Raw genomic sequence first — 15,497 nt, forward strand, 5'->3', positions numbered from 1 at the left:
ACGAAGTACACGAAGTTGCAATGGCTAACTTTTAACTAAACTAATCCCAAGGAAAAAGCTACTAGATGGATCTACTTATATAGGAGCAAGGGGTGGCGGCCAAGGAGGTGGGAGGACGTCCCAAGGTAGCCTAAAACTAACCCTAGGTCGTACAAGGCTCATGGGCCCAAGTGGAGGTGATGCAACACCTTTGGGCTTGTAGTTTGACTCGGGTTCTGCTGCAACGTCAGATTGTTTCGTCCGTAACTCAACGCTCCGGATGAATTTGAAGGTGAATCCAATTGGGTTGGAAAGATAACGAAATCTAGTTTCCAACAAAAAAAGAATCACCCAATTCGGAGTCCGTATGAAAAAGTTGTTGGCATTTTGAGTCAGGTATGTCTGTGCAGTCCGAATCTGAATCCAGAACGTGAGAGACTTGGACTCTATCTTCTCTTGGCCCAAAAGTGACGTGAGAGGACTTTTTGAACACAACCTAAACTTCTCCTTTTCCCTTGTCTTCATATGTGGATTGTACAAATGTCCCATACACCTGCAATTAGACAAAACACAAAAGTGTGTGAAGTATTTTTGTTCTGGATAACATAAATAGATTATTGAATAGTTTGCATTGGAAATCACCTGACAAATATGCATGTATGCAATATTTTTGGTCGTATCCAAGGTAGTCATGTCCTCATCAAACTCTCTGGATAACCCAGAACCCGACCGGAACCTGCCCGGAACTTCTGGAGCCCGGAACTTCCGGCCCCACCCGAAACTTCTGGCCTGCGTGCGTGCAAAGACTCGGGCCAAGGGCCCATGTATCCCCCCTCTCACTTACCCCTTCATGGGCTAGCACTATATATACTCCCCCACTTCCTCCTAGTTAGGGTCAGCATTGGTTTAGCTCATTGAGAGATAGAGCATTGCTCATCCATATCGGATCTACTCTGCGAGAGAGACCGCGACCCCTCTACGGAGAAGATCCACCTTGGATTCAAGACCCCTTTACGGGAAGATCCCCTTGTGGATTCAAGACCTCCTCATGGAGAAGAACCGGCTACCCTTTTGTATCGTCCTTAGTTGTCCATGGATTCGTGTATCGTTCTATCTACCCGAGGATCTAGCACATGTGTGACTTGTTCTTGTTAGTTTGAGTGTTCCTCTTGTGTTTCCCCTTGTGTTTTCCCCCGTTTTTCCTTGTTCCCCTCTCCGCGTTCATCGTGTTCTTCGCGGGATCCGCTCCTTTCGTGAAAGATCGGGCCACTAGGGTTCTACCCTACATCATCTTGGTATCATGAGCCACGTTGGTCACGATTTCGGAGCCTCCCCTCTTTTTTTTCTAGCCTTCTTTTGCTTGATTTCATCCTAAATTCAAAAATCCCTACCAAAAATAGCCCCAATTTTTTTTGTGATTGGTTGGTTTTGATGATGTTTTGTTGATTTTGATCCATGGATTCGCTGTGTTATGAGTGGATCTAGCATTCCCAATCTTTTCCCCCATTTCTATCCACAAAATCTTCCCAATTTTGACCTTGGAAATTTTCCTGAAGCACCGTTTGATATCCTTTGACTCAGGACTCCAAATTCACTCTCATATCCTTTGTCTCAGGACTCCAAATGATGCACCGTTTGATTTTCCTGAAAGTAGACTTCATATGCTCTCCATTTTGTACTGCCACACATGCTGGATGCTCATATATTTGCGTTGCATGATTCAGCAAGTTCTGGGACGAATTCTGGAACTGCACATGGAACAATAGAGTGTTGAGATGACTTGCTATTCTTGCGGTGTAACTAGTTGTCCTTGTCACCAAAACAAGGCTTTCATCAGAGTTGAAACTTGTTCTCTTTAAACTTATTGAATGGGCTCCAAAACTTGCTTCTTCATTTGCTGAATGTTGTTGGTTGTCCTCGACATTGTACCTAAGTAAAATCAGCAAACGAGATTTAGGCAGTATAAAGTTCTCATGGTCATTTGAATTACGATGAGCTAGGAGCGTGTTCACCTCTTGTGCTATTTGTTTGGCACGGCTCCTTGTCATGAGACCCAAATAGATCTTCTTTGTAGAAGCTTCACTTGATGGCTGAGATTTATCATCAGGAGAAGATGATAAACGAGGTGAACCTGGGATGTCCTCATCACGTGCTCTCATGACATCCTTCATTTGCGCCCAAGTAGTGATGGGTGGATCACCTCTTGCCTCGCGGCGCTCAATGACTTGTTCCCACCAAATGAGGACATAGTCTTGGAACTCAAGAGATGACATCGCGGTCTTCTTCTCTTCTTCATAATTGTGCAAATGGAAGATCTTGTCAACTTTCAATGCCCATGAAAGGTATTCTTCGGGATCGTTGCTTCCGTTGAACTAGGGCATGGTGAACTTGAGCTTGCCGTAGCGTTGCTCTTCATTGTGTTGGGGTCGGGGGTGATGACGCCCATGTTGTAGATGATTGTCCACCTCGTGGTGCTCTTGACACGGAGGGTTGTCAACCTCGTGTTGCTCTTGTCGTGGAGGATTCCCATTGTCTTCATGCTCTTGATGAACTTGATGGTCTTGGAGAGCTTGTGGAGGAGCGCGTCGAGCTCGAGGAGGAACTAGACGATGCATGCGAGCTTGAAATCGTCGTTCGTGAATTTCTTCGCGAAGTGCTTCCTCTTCTTCATGGGCTTGTCGGCCTCGGTCGGCAACGGCTCGACTCGCATCACGTAGAGCTTATTGCGCCTCAAGTGCTTGAGCGTCACGGAGTTGTTGTTCTTGACGTTGAGCCTCGGCATCTTGTGCATTTCGGTGTAGACGCGCGCGTTCTTCCTCTTCATGTTGGCGTTGTTGTTGCCGTTCTCGAGCTAGCGCAAAGGCTTCTTCGGCTTGACGTCGTCGGCGCTCTTGAGAGTCGGTGTCCCGAAGCGGATTGAGGTTTGCTTGACGGTCGGTGCGCGCGGCTCGACGAAGAGTGTTCGATGTCGGTGTACTTGAGTTGGAATGGCGACTTGAGCGCCTCCTTCTTGAAGTGGAAGAAGAGCGGTTGAGCAACAAAGAGCGAATCTCGTCCATCCTTGCATCATTCTCTTGCTTGTGACCGTCGAGCTTGTGGTCGAAGTAGTCCTTTGTACGTTGCTTGGAAAGTCGCAAGTCGGTGGCAAGGTTGTCGATGTGTTCAGTCATAGCTTGTTGCTCTTGATGCAAAGCACGTTGTGCACCAAAGAGATGACTCTTGGTGACGAAGGAGTTCATGTCATCGTCCTGCTCCATGAAGAGTGGGTTGGTAGAAGTACTTGGCTTATCCATCATTCCAAGATAAGTGTGAGTGGTAGAAAGAGAAGAACGAATACCAAATGTACCTTGACCGAAGTTGAAAGTGAATCGATGATCACTCCAATGTAGGACAAGGAAATAGCCCAATTGGTATGAATTCTCGTCGGTTTCTCACACCTACACAAGTACAAGCTTATGGTGGAGCTTGGCTAGGATGGTGGCACAATTTTTAATGTGAATGTAAGCAAGATTCAATAATGTTGGAGAAGATTCGCAAGACTCAATGTAACAAGTAGACCAAGCATATACGGTACACGGAAACACACACGCAAAAAGATAAGTGGGGTTGTGCAACCAAGGATGAGCCAAAATGTGGTATCCACAAAAATGCTCTTGTTGCACAACACTAGAGAGATGCTAGCACGATTGCACGATAGGCGGATACAAGAACTTGTGCACAACCTACTTAGCAAAAATGCAACGACTTCTATCCCAAATATGTTTGATGCAAGGTGTTGCTATGATATGATCCAAGATGATCGAGTATGACAATCTTAATGTTGTATGATGCTATGGTTCTTGCTTAAAAGCTCTTTGCTTATCTTTCCTCTTTGCTTAAAAGCTTGGTTGGCTCTTTGATGTTTGAGCTCTTTTCTCATGCAATGCTTGACGAACCAAGATAGCAAGTGAGTATGCGATGACTACTTTGTGACACAAGAGATGATACCAATATTGGCAACAATGATGTATGTATGTATGCTATCGGAAGTATGATCACTAAAGTGCACAAGTCTCATTGCCGGCAATACTCAATGGCTAGTCTCGATGGGTAAGCAACGCAAAGGAGTAAGGTGATGATGTCTATCAATGTAATGGCAAGAGTGATATGTCCAATACCAAAATGAGGTTACCGGTCTTGCTTCTGGTATGGTGTCAAAATGGTGGCACGAATACCAAGTCGTAGTCGAGGTGGTCGTTGTTGACGACGCGTCCGTGGCGAAGATGAGAGGCGATGATGTCGATGTCAAACCGTACCTAGATAGCCGAAACACAAAAGGATACGGTACCGCAACTCAAATTCTCAAAACCAAAAGGCAACCAAAATCATCGGAGTAGGTAGCGCTTAAGTGGTGGTGTGGGTGGGGATATTGGAAAGGTTTGCGCTAGTTGGAGGTGGTGTAGCGGATGATGTGGTGGAAGCAGCGGTCGTACGGAACTGGACGGATGTCCGGTCGCCGGTCATCCGGTAAGGTCGGACGTCCGGTGCTTCCTGGGTCACCGGACGTCCGGTGAAGTTACGGTCGTCCGGTGGTCGGGGTCAACGCGGAATTTCAGATCTGGGAGGTGATTTTGGGGAGTTTGGGAGGGATTTCGAGGTGGAGATGGTGGGGAAAGACTAGATCCACTTGCAACACAACAAATTCACGGATCAAAACCAACAAAACATCATCAAAACTCACAAAACACAAAAAAAATTGGGAGGTGATTTTGGGGATTTTGGGAGGGATTTCGAGGTGGAGATGGTGGGGGAAGACTAGATCCACTTGTAACACAACAAATTCACGGATCAAAGCCAACAAAACATCATCAAAACTCACAAAACACAAAAAAAATTGGGGCTATTTTTGTGGGGATTTTCGGATTGGGACGAAAAACAACTAAATCAAGCTAGAAGAACGAAGAGGGGGCTCCGAAATCGTGATCAACCTTGCTCATGATACCAAGATGATGTAGGTTAGAGACCCTAATCGCCCGATCTTTCACGAAAGGAGCGGATCCCAGGGAAAACATGAAGAACACGAGGATGAACAGAAGGAAAACACAAGAGGAAATCACTAAACTGACACGAATAAGTCACACATGGGCTAGATCCCCGAGTACATAGAACGATACACGAATCCACGGACAACCGGTTCTTCTCCGTGAGGAGGTCTTGAATCCACAAGGGGATCTTCCCTTGAAAAGGGGTCTTGAATCCAAGGTGGATCTTCTCTGAAGAGGGGCCGCGGTCTCTCTCGTGGAGTAGATCCGATATGGATGAGCAATGCTCTATCTCTCAAATGAGCTAAACCAGTGCTAACCCTAGCTAGGATGAATGGGGGGTCTATTTATAGTCTAAGTGCAAAAGGGGGCGAAGTGAAGGGGTACCTGGGCCTCGGGCCTGAACTCTGTGCGCAGAAAGGTACCGGACGTCCGCTGGGGACCGGTCGTCCGGTGTCTCAGGAGCTGCCGGACGTCCGGTGTCCTCCGGTCGTCCGCTGGTTCCGCTCTGTGATGGGGGTGCCGGACGTCCGGAGGCTCCGGACTTCCGCTGACTTCGGCTCGGGTGCGGTCGCGCCGGTCGTCCGGTCGGTGCCGGACGTCCGCTCATTGGCCTCGGGTGCAGGGGCGCTGGTCGTCCGGTCTGGACCGGACGTCCACTGGCTGGGGCTCGGCTAACGCTTCAGGCGCCGGACGTCCGGTCCCGGCCGGTCGTCCGGTGGCTGGGACTTTTCCTGCAGCCCTTCTTCTTCTCCGTCTTCTCGTCCATCTTCCTCTTCTTCTTGTCCTTGCTCCTTAGCTTCTCCATTGTACCTGAGTATGCACAAGGTATCCATATGAGGTAGTAGCCATGCTTCATGTGCATCGAAGTGGAATTGTGAGAGGAGAGATGTCACCTCAGTTTCAAGGGCTCGTGCACGTGATCGAGTCATGGGTCCGGTAGGCGCTTGATGAGATGATGGTAGGTCCATGGGGATGACCTTGGGATGCTCCGCATCACATAGTAATCGAGTCGTGCAAGCTAGTAGTGCGAAGATGCAACATACTAGAGGAAATCATGGCAATCATGTCATGTGAGCAAATAATAGACATAGACAATGCACATGACATATCGCAAGCACGAACACAAAGCAATATGAAAGTATCATCATATGCATGGGGCACAAAGCAAACATGGCAATAACAAGAAATGTCTCCACCAAGCTTGCAAATACACATACAAGTATGAGAATCAATCATCATGTGTAATGCAAAGCATGGGTCACGAATGCATGGCAAAAGCATAGTAATGAGCATAACATGCAAAGTGAACATGGCAAGATGGGCATAGAATATGTAGTGTACAATAATCCATAGACAAGTGAGGGTCATGTAGAAGAAAATGCACGAAGACTTTGCGTGAAGAGAGCGGTGGGAAAGGCAATCCATGGGATCCCAAGTCATCATTGCTCTCTAGAGCTCGTTTTGTCAACTTGTGGGATTGCAAGGTTGACAAGTATTCATGGGTACCTACACAAAAGAGGCACAAACCAAAGAAATTGTGCGCGTGATAAATGTAGACATCATCCATCATGATGTGTATTTGCACGTGGAAGTTAGCACAAGATAAGCATCGCTCAAAGAAATTTGATGCATGGTATAAAAACATGTCATCCATCATGAAAGAATAGTTATTGTGTATAACATGATGGGGATGCATATTGAGCATACAAGTATTGGGATCATTGATGTAGGGTAGGAACCCTATAGCCTGATCTTTCACGAAAGGAGCGAATCCCGCGATGAACACAAAGAACACGAGGAGGGAAACGAGGGGAAAATCATGAGGGAAACACAAGAGAACACTCAAACCAACAAGAATGATCACACATGCGCTAGATTCTCGAATACATAAGAGAAGATACATGATCCACAATCAACTAAGGACGATACAAAAGGTAGCCGGTTCTTCTCCGTGAGGAGGTCTTGTATCCACGAGGGGATCTTCTCCGCGAGGAGGTCTTGAATCCAAGTGGATCTTCTCCGAAGAGGACGCGGTCTCTCGCAAGGAGGAGATCCGATATGGATGAGCGTAGCTCTATCTCTCAAATGAGCTATCACAATGCTAACCCTAACTAGGAGGAGGTGGAGGAGTATATATAGTCTAGGTGAATGAAAGGGTAAGTGGCTTCGGCCCAACACACGGGCGGGCGCACAGGCGTCGGACGTCCGACAGGTACCGGACGTCCGGTGGCTCGCGAGGGTCCGGTCGTCCGGTTTATGTTGGACGTCCGGCGTTTTGGCTCTGGACAGGTGGTGTCGGATGTCCGGTCGGTGTCGGTCGTCCGGGCGCTGGAGAGTGTCGGACGTCCTGTGTCTGGTGGTCGTCCGGGCGCTGGGAGTCGTCGGACGTCTGGTGGCTCCAGTCGTCCGTATATTCGGCTCGGGTCCTCAGGGGTCGGATGTCCGGGCTGGGCCGGTTGTCCGGTGGCTGTAGCTTCGTGCAGCTTCTTCTCTGGGTCCTTGTACTTGGCGTCCTCGCTAGCTGTTCCGTTGGATGTGGTGGCTTCGTGGCTTTCCTCCAAGTACCTGATCATGCATAGAACACACGTTGGAGGTAGTATCCATATCTCACATGTAGAAAGTGATGGTTCGGACAGGAGCGAGTTCACCTTGTGTCCAATGGCGTATGTTCGAGGTCTCGTCATATGTCCAATTGGGGTTTGGAGAGTAGTCAGAGTGTACATGGGGATGAACGTGGGATGCTCCGCATCATCTCCCCTCCCTTGGGAAAGATCCGACCTCGGATCGTGATCCTCATCACCATGGAAACGGTTGTCGTAGATGGATTTGTAGTTTGTCGAAGTTGAGGACATGGCGCAATCCAAGTAGTCCAAGGTGTCGCCAGAGTGATAGACATGCAAAAAGAGCAAACACAAGAAACACTCGGAAATACAACGGTTAGTGCACACAAAGTGTCCATCATGTAAGAATGAGTCCGTGCAACAAGATTGTTCGTGACAAAGCGCATGAAGCTTATCGAGATGATCTAGAATGATATGCAAAGCATTCGTGGGAGAAAATGCAATCAATGTGCACACAAATGTGTTGTGAATATGATCAATGCAACCACGGTGCAAAATGATGTCATAGAGAGACGGTTTATCACTAGCATGAATATGGCAATGGTTGCTCAAGATGAGTATGTGATCATGCAATTGATGATGGGTAATATGATCATGATGTATGAATATGCCATCAAGAAAGATCACAACAAATTTGCTAAGGAAATGCACAAGCTCATATATCATGGATGACATGGGAATACAAGATGCAACAAGGCAATCATGATGTGAGTCAATCCATGCATAAGATGCAAATTTGTCATGTGTATGATATGTCCATCGAGCATGACATGTGTGAACACAATCAAATAATATGGAGGTGTTGGTATACCAATGCTCGATGTCGTGGCATGAGTGGAGGTTCGAAGGTGCATCCAATAAATCCGAGCGCTCCTCAACTTGAAGGTCCATGGGTTCCATCTCCAATGTCGGTCCTCCATCCAATAGATGTAGCATGTAGACAAGAAGAAGGAAACAACAATGAAAGAGTGACCCATCCAATATGCATATTTGAGATGGCTCAAAGGGCAGGAGTTCACCTTTAGGAGATTCTCGCAAATGTTGGTGTTGCACATCGTGTATGCCTTCACATGATCAAATTGTGTCATGACGGTATCGCCTTGTGAATCCTTCAACATGAAAGAACATGACAAACACTCGGAAAAACAAATGAGGTTAGCGGAAAACCTATTGTTCGTGCGGTAAAATACCCAACAAGTGGATGCATCATGCTCATCATAATGAAGGACAACGGAGCATTTCATAGTACGGATGCATATGATGTGAGAACAACCAAATAGAATAGGCGCAAGCAAGCAAGCATGCATCACAAGATGTATCATGTGAGAGGCATGAACATATACGTCATCAACCCAAGAAAGCAAGTAATAATGGAACATGGGTGATGCGACAAAGCAAGCAATCATATGAATCAAGGCAAGCTGATGAGGACATCAATACCATTTTTACACCCACAGCCCCTACGGTTACATATACTGGACCAATTACTAGAGCTCGCGCACGCCAATTAAATTACCAGGTACTTTCGTTTCTTGGTAATGATTCTAATGTTCATGAGATTATGATGCTGCCTAAATTGGATACATTTGTTTTGCTTACAAATGAAGGGCCTGGCTTGGAGAAGGATGAACATTGGAGCAAGAACACGCATGGAGTTGATGGCATGCGCAAGGGGATCAAGAACGGAGTTACAAGTGATGATTTCAGGACTTTGAAGCCGCCATAAGGAGTGCATGAAGCCTTGGACGAAATATACAAGATGCCACTTCATAATATTCGTCCATAGGCTATTCTAGGTGCTGCGTCACCTTATTAATGGGCCAGGCCCATGTAATTTCGAAATACTTAAGTATAGGCTATTTTTAGAGTCCGTATGTGTGGGGAAACAAGAGTTAGGGTTGGTTTCGGACCCCACCCTCAAGGGCCACGAAATTCCCCCCTCTTCCTCCATATATACAGCCCTTAGGGCGTCGTTTAGACTTTGGGTTTTGTTTAGATTAAAAGTTCGCCATAGCTGCAACTTCGCGTACTTCGTTTGTGTCCAACGACCAGACCAAGACGTCACAGAACCCCACCTTGATCAATAAAGCTTTCATCTTATATTCGCAATATCCAGATTGCAATCTCAGTTTCTTGCTTGTTCTTCGTTTGCTCGCAGGAAACAGACCCTCGTGGTCAGGTTGATCGTGCTCCGGCGTGGTCAATAACCCTCGGAAGTTGGTTTAGCGATTGCTAAGGCGCGACGTCTCGCACGTTCGTAGTCGGATCGTCAAGGTCAACTCCCACAGAAAACGATAGCCACCATCTCATCGAAACATCGGGACACCTTAGCCTCTATCATGTGGTATCAGATTTCCAGGTTGCTCGGTGAGATTTTACAATTTTTCATAAATTAGATCGAGTCTGTTCTTCATACCTACAGTCCACGAAAAAGCCAGAAAAAAAAATTAGCGTTAGTTCATCATATCTGAACCAATCTGAGCCTTTGCATAATCTTTTTAGGGTTTTTGCTTTGTTGAATTTGCGGTTGCATCGTCGTGTCAAGTTGCTGGTCTTAGAGTCTAGTCTTTTAGAGTTTCGAGTTCTGGTCACAAGTTGTCACGCCGCCGCCGCACCATCATCATCGCCCATATACCACTTTTGCTTATCCGCCACCGCTCTGAATCCATATCCATATACCACCACCAATCCGTATCCATATACCACCATCAATCTCTATCCATATACCACCACCGCTACCATATACCACCACCGCTGCCATATACCACAACCATATATCCACCACCAATCCGAGTTCTTCTCATATTAGGTTTGTTCTTGAGATTAATCCAAATTCCGATTCGTGTTTCCTTGCCTGCGTAGGTCTCGAAAAAAAAAGAGTCTGGAGACCCCCGGGCAGTTTTTAGGCCAAAATTTTCACGGGCAAATTTTTTTTTCCCTATCCTATTTTTAGACTTTTCTGAGTCTTTTGAGCCACGTGCCATCATAGTGATTTTTTGTCGCACTTTTTCGTCGTCGCTCCCCTGATTTCCGAAAAAAAAGTGAAAAAAAAAATTTCGTGCCCATCCTATCAGTTTGACGAGGGAAGAGTTTTGAGACACTCGCCATTATAGTGATTTTTCACAAAAAAAAGAGGAGCGCAAAAAAAAAAGAGGAGCGCAAAAAAAGGAGCGCAAAAAAAAAAGAGAGCGAAAAAAAAGAGAGAGTTCCAGAGTGTGCTTTTCCCTTATTTACGTGCAGCGCCGTGATTTTGTTAGTGTTCTAGGCTCGCGTCTCTAGCACGGTCTAGCCTAGGACCAGCACAGTACCGTCGTTGAGTGTTTATTCAACTTTGCATCTCTGAATTGATTATTGCTGACCCTTTTTGCTACCATACTATAAGCCTTCCCAGCTCCACATACATCTACGTCGTGCATTTGACTCTCCCTGGCAATCGCTCTATCCAAGCTTTTGAGAGTTTTTGACTACAACGGTTGCCGATCACCGCCTGCTGCTGGGTAAGAACTGGTAAGAATTTGAGATTTGCTTGACGGATTTGTGACACCCGCCACCACCACCACTTGTTAGTAGTCTGTAGGATCATATTCTTGTGTGTTTCTATTGCTGCTAACCATGCCAGGATCACAAGCCGACGAGACTGACTGGGAGAACTTGACGAACAAGGAGCTTCATGATACGTTTCAGCAAATGATGAATGGACAGGTGCAAGATGTGATAAACAGATTTGAAGAGGCCATGGAGAAGATAGATGGCATGGAGAAGACGTTTGAAACAAAGCTCGATAACAAGTTTGCTGAATTGCTGTCGCGTTTTCCACCACCACCACCGGCTTCTCCTGCCGCACCTCTGCAACAACAGCAACAACACCGACTACCTCCACGTCGGGAAACAGCCCTCCGCCGAGCGAGCCGTGTCCCTCTTCAGTCGGGCCAAACTGCTGGTGTTGCTGTTGATACTTCTGTGGCTCCTACTGTTGATGTGGAGGAGGATGCTTATGTGGGAGATTATGAGGATGAGGTTGATCAAAATCAGAACTACGTGCCACAAACAGCACAGCAACCACCAGGTCGTCCACATGCAAATAATGGCAATGGTAGGGCTCACCCTCAGGTACGAGATCATGACCATCTCCCTAAACTAAAATTGAATATTCCACCATTTGAGGGTAGATATGTTCCTGATATATATCTTACTTGGGAGTTAGAAACTGAACAACGATTGACATGTTTACAATATCCCGAGGAGAGACGTGTTCCTGCTGCTGTTTGTGCTTTTACTAGTTTTGCATGTGTTTGGTGGTCTGAGCATTGTAGATTATATCCTATTCCGGCTACTTGGGCTGCTTTGAAAACTGCTATGCGTACTCGTTGGGTTCCACCATATTATGAACGTGAATTACTTCAAAAATTGCAGCGCTTAAGACAGGGAAAAAATTCTGTAGAAGAATATTATCAGGAATTACAAACTGGCATGATTAGATGTGGTATTGTTGAGGAGAATGAAGCTATGCTTGCACGTTTTATGGGTGGATTAAATAGAGAGATTCAAACGATTCTAGAGTATAAGGAGTATACTAATATCACTCGCTTATTCCATCTTGCTTGTAAAGCTGAACGTGAAGTGCAGGATCGACAGGCATTGGCGCGGACTAACTTTTCTGCAGGTCGACCTTCATCATGGACACCACGTGCATCATCTACTTCCACACGTTCTGCTACACCGGCGCCTCCGTCGGCTGCCACCTCCAACCGTGATACAATAAAGCAGGCACAATCACCACTATCTGCCAAGAGCACACCTTCTGGGCCTGCAAAGAGCTCTTCTTCATCCATGGCATCAACAGGGCAAACACATGATATTATTTGTCGACGTTGCAAGGGTGGAGGTCATTATGCGAGAGAATGCCCATCTAAGTGTGTGATGATTGTTACTGAGGATGGTGGGTATGAGTCCGCTAGTGACTATGATGAGGAGACTTTGGCTCTTATTACACGTGACGAACACGGTGGAGACGATTCTGATCATGAGACGCAATACATGGCTCCTGAAGATGCTGACAGGTATGAATGTTTAGTTGCTCAACGTGTTTTGAGTGTGCAGGTTACACAAGCTGAGAAAAATCAGAGGCATAATTTGTTCCATACAAAGGGAGTTGTGAAGGAACGTTCTGTCCGCGTGATCATAGATGGAGGGAGCTGCAATAACTTGGCTAGCATGGAGATGGTGGAGAAACTATCTCTCACCACAAGACCACATCCACATCCTTACTACATCCAATGGTTCAACAACAGCGGCAAGATTAAGGTAACACGTACTGTTCGTGTGCATTTTAGTATCTCTACATATGCTGATTATGTTGATTGTGATGTGGTACCTATGCAAGCATGTTCCTTATTACTTGGTAGACCATGGAAATTTGATAAAAATTCTATACACCATGGTAGAAACAATCAGTATACTCTTGTTCATAACGATAAAAATATTACTTTGCTTCCTATGACTCCTGATTCCATTTTGAAGGATGATATTAATAGAGCTAATAAAGCAAAACAGGAGACAAATAAGAGTGAAAATCAGATTGTGGCAAAAGAATTTGAGCACCAAATGAAGCCTAATAATAAACCATCTACTGTTGTTTCTGAAATTAAATTGAAAAGTGCATGTTTACTTGCCACCAAATCTGATATTGATGAGCTAGATTTTAGCAAATCTGTTTGCTATGCTTTTGTGTGCAAAGAGGCATTATTTTCATTCGAGGACGTGCCTTCCTCTTTGCCCCCTGCTGTCACTAACATTTTGCAGGAGTTCGCTGACGTCTTTCCACAAGACGTGCCACCGGGATTACCACCTATTCGAGGGATTGAGCATCAAATTGACTTAATTCCCGGTGCTTCGCTACCCAACCGTGCACCATACCGTACCAATCCAGAGGAGACGAAGGAGATTATGCGTCAAGTACAAGAACTGCTCGACAAAGGTTATATACGCGAATCCCTTAGTCCTTTTGCTGTTCCTATCATTTTAGTGCCGAAAAAGGATGGTACGTCGCGTATGTGCGTTGATTGTAGAGGCATTAATAATATTACTATTCATTATCGTCATCCTATTCCTAGGTTAGATGATATGCTTGATGAATTGAGTGGCTCTACAATATTCTCCAGAGTTGATTTGCGTAGTGGATACCATCAAATTCGTATGAAATTGGGAGATGAATGGAAAACAGCATTTAAAACTAAGTTTGGATTATATGAGTGGTTAGTCATGCCTTTTGGGTTAACTAATGCACCTAGTACTTTCATGAGGTTAATGAACGAAGTTTTACGTGCTTTCATTCGACGATTTGTGGTAGTTTACTTTGATGACATATTGATTTATAGCAAATCTTTGGAGGAACATTTGGAACATTTACGTGCTGTTTTTATTGCTCTACGTGATGCACGTTTGTTTGGAAACCTTGGAAAGTGCACCTTTTGCACCGACCGAGTATCTTTTCTTGGCTATGTTGTTACTCCACAGGGAATTGAAGTTGATAAAGCCAAGATTGAAGCTATTGAGAGCTGGCCGCAGCCCAAAACGGTCACACAAGTGAGGAGTTTCCTTGGCCTCGCTGGTTTCTATAGGCGTTTTGTGAGAGATTTCAGCACCATTGCTGCACCTCTCAACGAGCTTACAGAGAAGGATGTGCCTTTTGTTTGGGGTACCGCACAGGAAGAAGCCTTCACGGTATTGAAAGATAAGTTGACACATGCTCCTTTACTCCAACTTCCTAATTTCAATAAGACTTTTGAGCTTGAATGTGATGCTAGTGGAATTGGATTAGGAGGTGTTTTATTACAAGATGGAAAACCTGTTGCATACTTTTCTGAAAAATTGAGTGGGCCTAGTCTGAACTATTCTACTTATGATAAAGAATTATATGCTCTTGTTCGGACCTTAGAAACATGGAAACATTATTTATGGCCCAAGGAATTTGTTATACATTCTGATCATGAATCTTTGAAACACATTAAAAGTCAAGCAAAACTGAACCGTAGACATGCTAAATGGGTTGAATTCATTGAGACTTTCCCTTATGTCATTAAACACAAGAAGGGTAAAGAAAATGTTATTGCTGATGCCTTGTCTCGTCGTTATACTATGCTTTCCCAACTTGACTTTAAAATATTTGGTTTGGAGACCATCAAAGATAAATATGTTCATGATGCTGAATTTAAAGATGTATTGCAGAATTGTAAGGAAGGGAGAACTTGGAACAAGTTCGTTCTTAACGATGGATTTGTTTTTCGTGCTAACAAGCTATGCATTCCAGCTAGCTCCGTTCGTCTTTTGTTGTTGCAGGAGGCGCATGGAGGAGGATTAATGGGACACTTTGGCGTCAAGAAGACGGAGGATATACTTGCTACACATTTCTTTTGGCCAAAGATGAAACGGGATGTTGAGCGTTTTGTTGCTCGCTGCACTACATGTCAAAGAGCTAAGTCACGACTCAATCCTCATGGTTTATATATGCCTTTGCCTGTACCTAGTGTTCCTTGGGAGGATATATCTATGGACTTTGTTTTAGGTTTACCTCGAACAAAGAAGGGGAGGGATAGCATATTTGTTGGATAGGTTCTCGAAAATGGCACACTTTATACCATGTCATAAAAGCGATGATGCTGTTAATGTTGCTGATTTGTTCTTTCGTGTAATTATTTGCTTACATGGTGTGCCAAATACTATTGTTTCAGATCGTGATACTAAATTTCTTAGCCACTTTTGGAGATGTTTACGGGCTAAGTTGGGGACTAAGCTGCTTTTTAGTACTTCTTGTCACCCCCAAAGTGATGGACAAACTGAAGTAGTCAATAGAACATTGTCTACTATGCTTAGG

The 15,497-nt window shown here is 45.2% G+C and overlaps 1 pseudogene; it reads right to left on the reverse strand.

The window, feature by feature from the left end:
* Positions 1–1,677: 1,677 nt before the first annotated feature.
* The window catches only part of LOC147959658 (uncharacterized), a 77,755-nt pseudogene continuing 63,935 nt past the window's right edge, over positions 1,678–15,497 (reverse strand).

This window comes from Triticum urartu, chromosome 7A (genome assembly GCF_056163025.1).
Source record: "Triticum urartu cultivar PI428250 chromosome 7A, HENAU_Tu73, whole genome shotgun sequence".
NCBI lineage: Eukaryota > Viridiplantae > Streptophyta > Magnoliopsida > Poales > Poaceae > Triticum > Triticum urartu.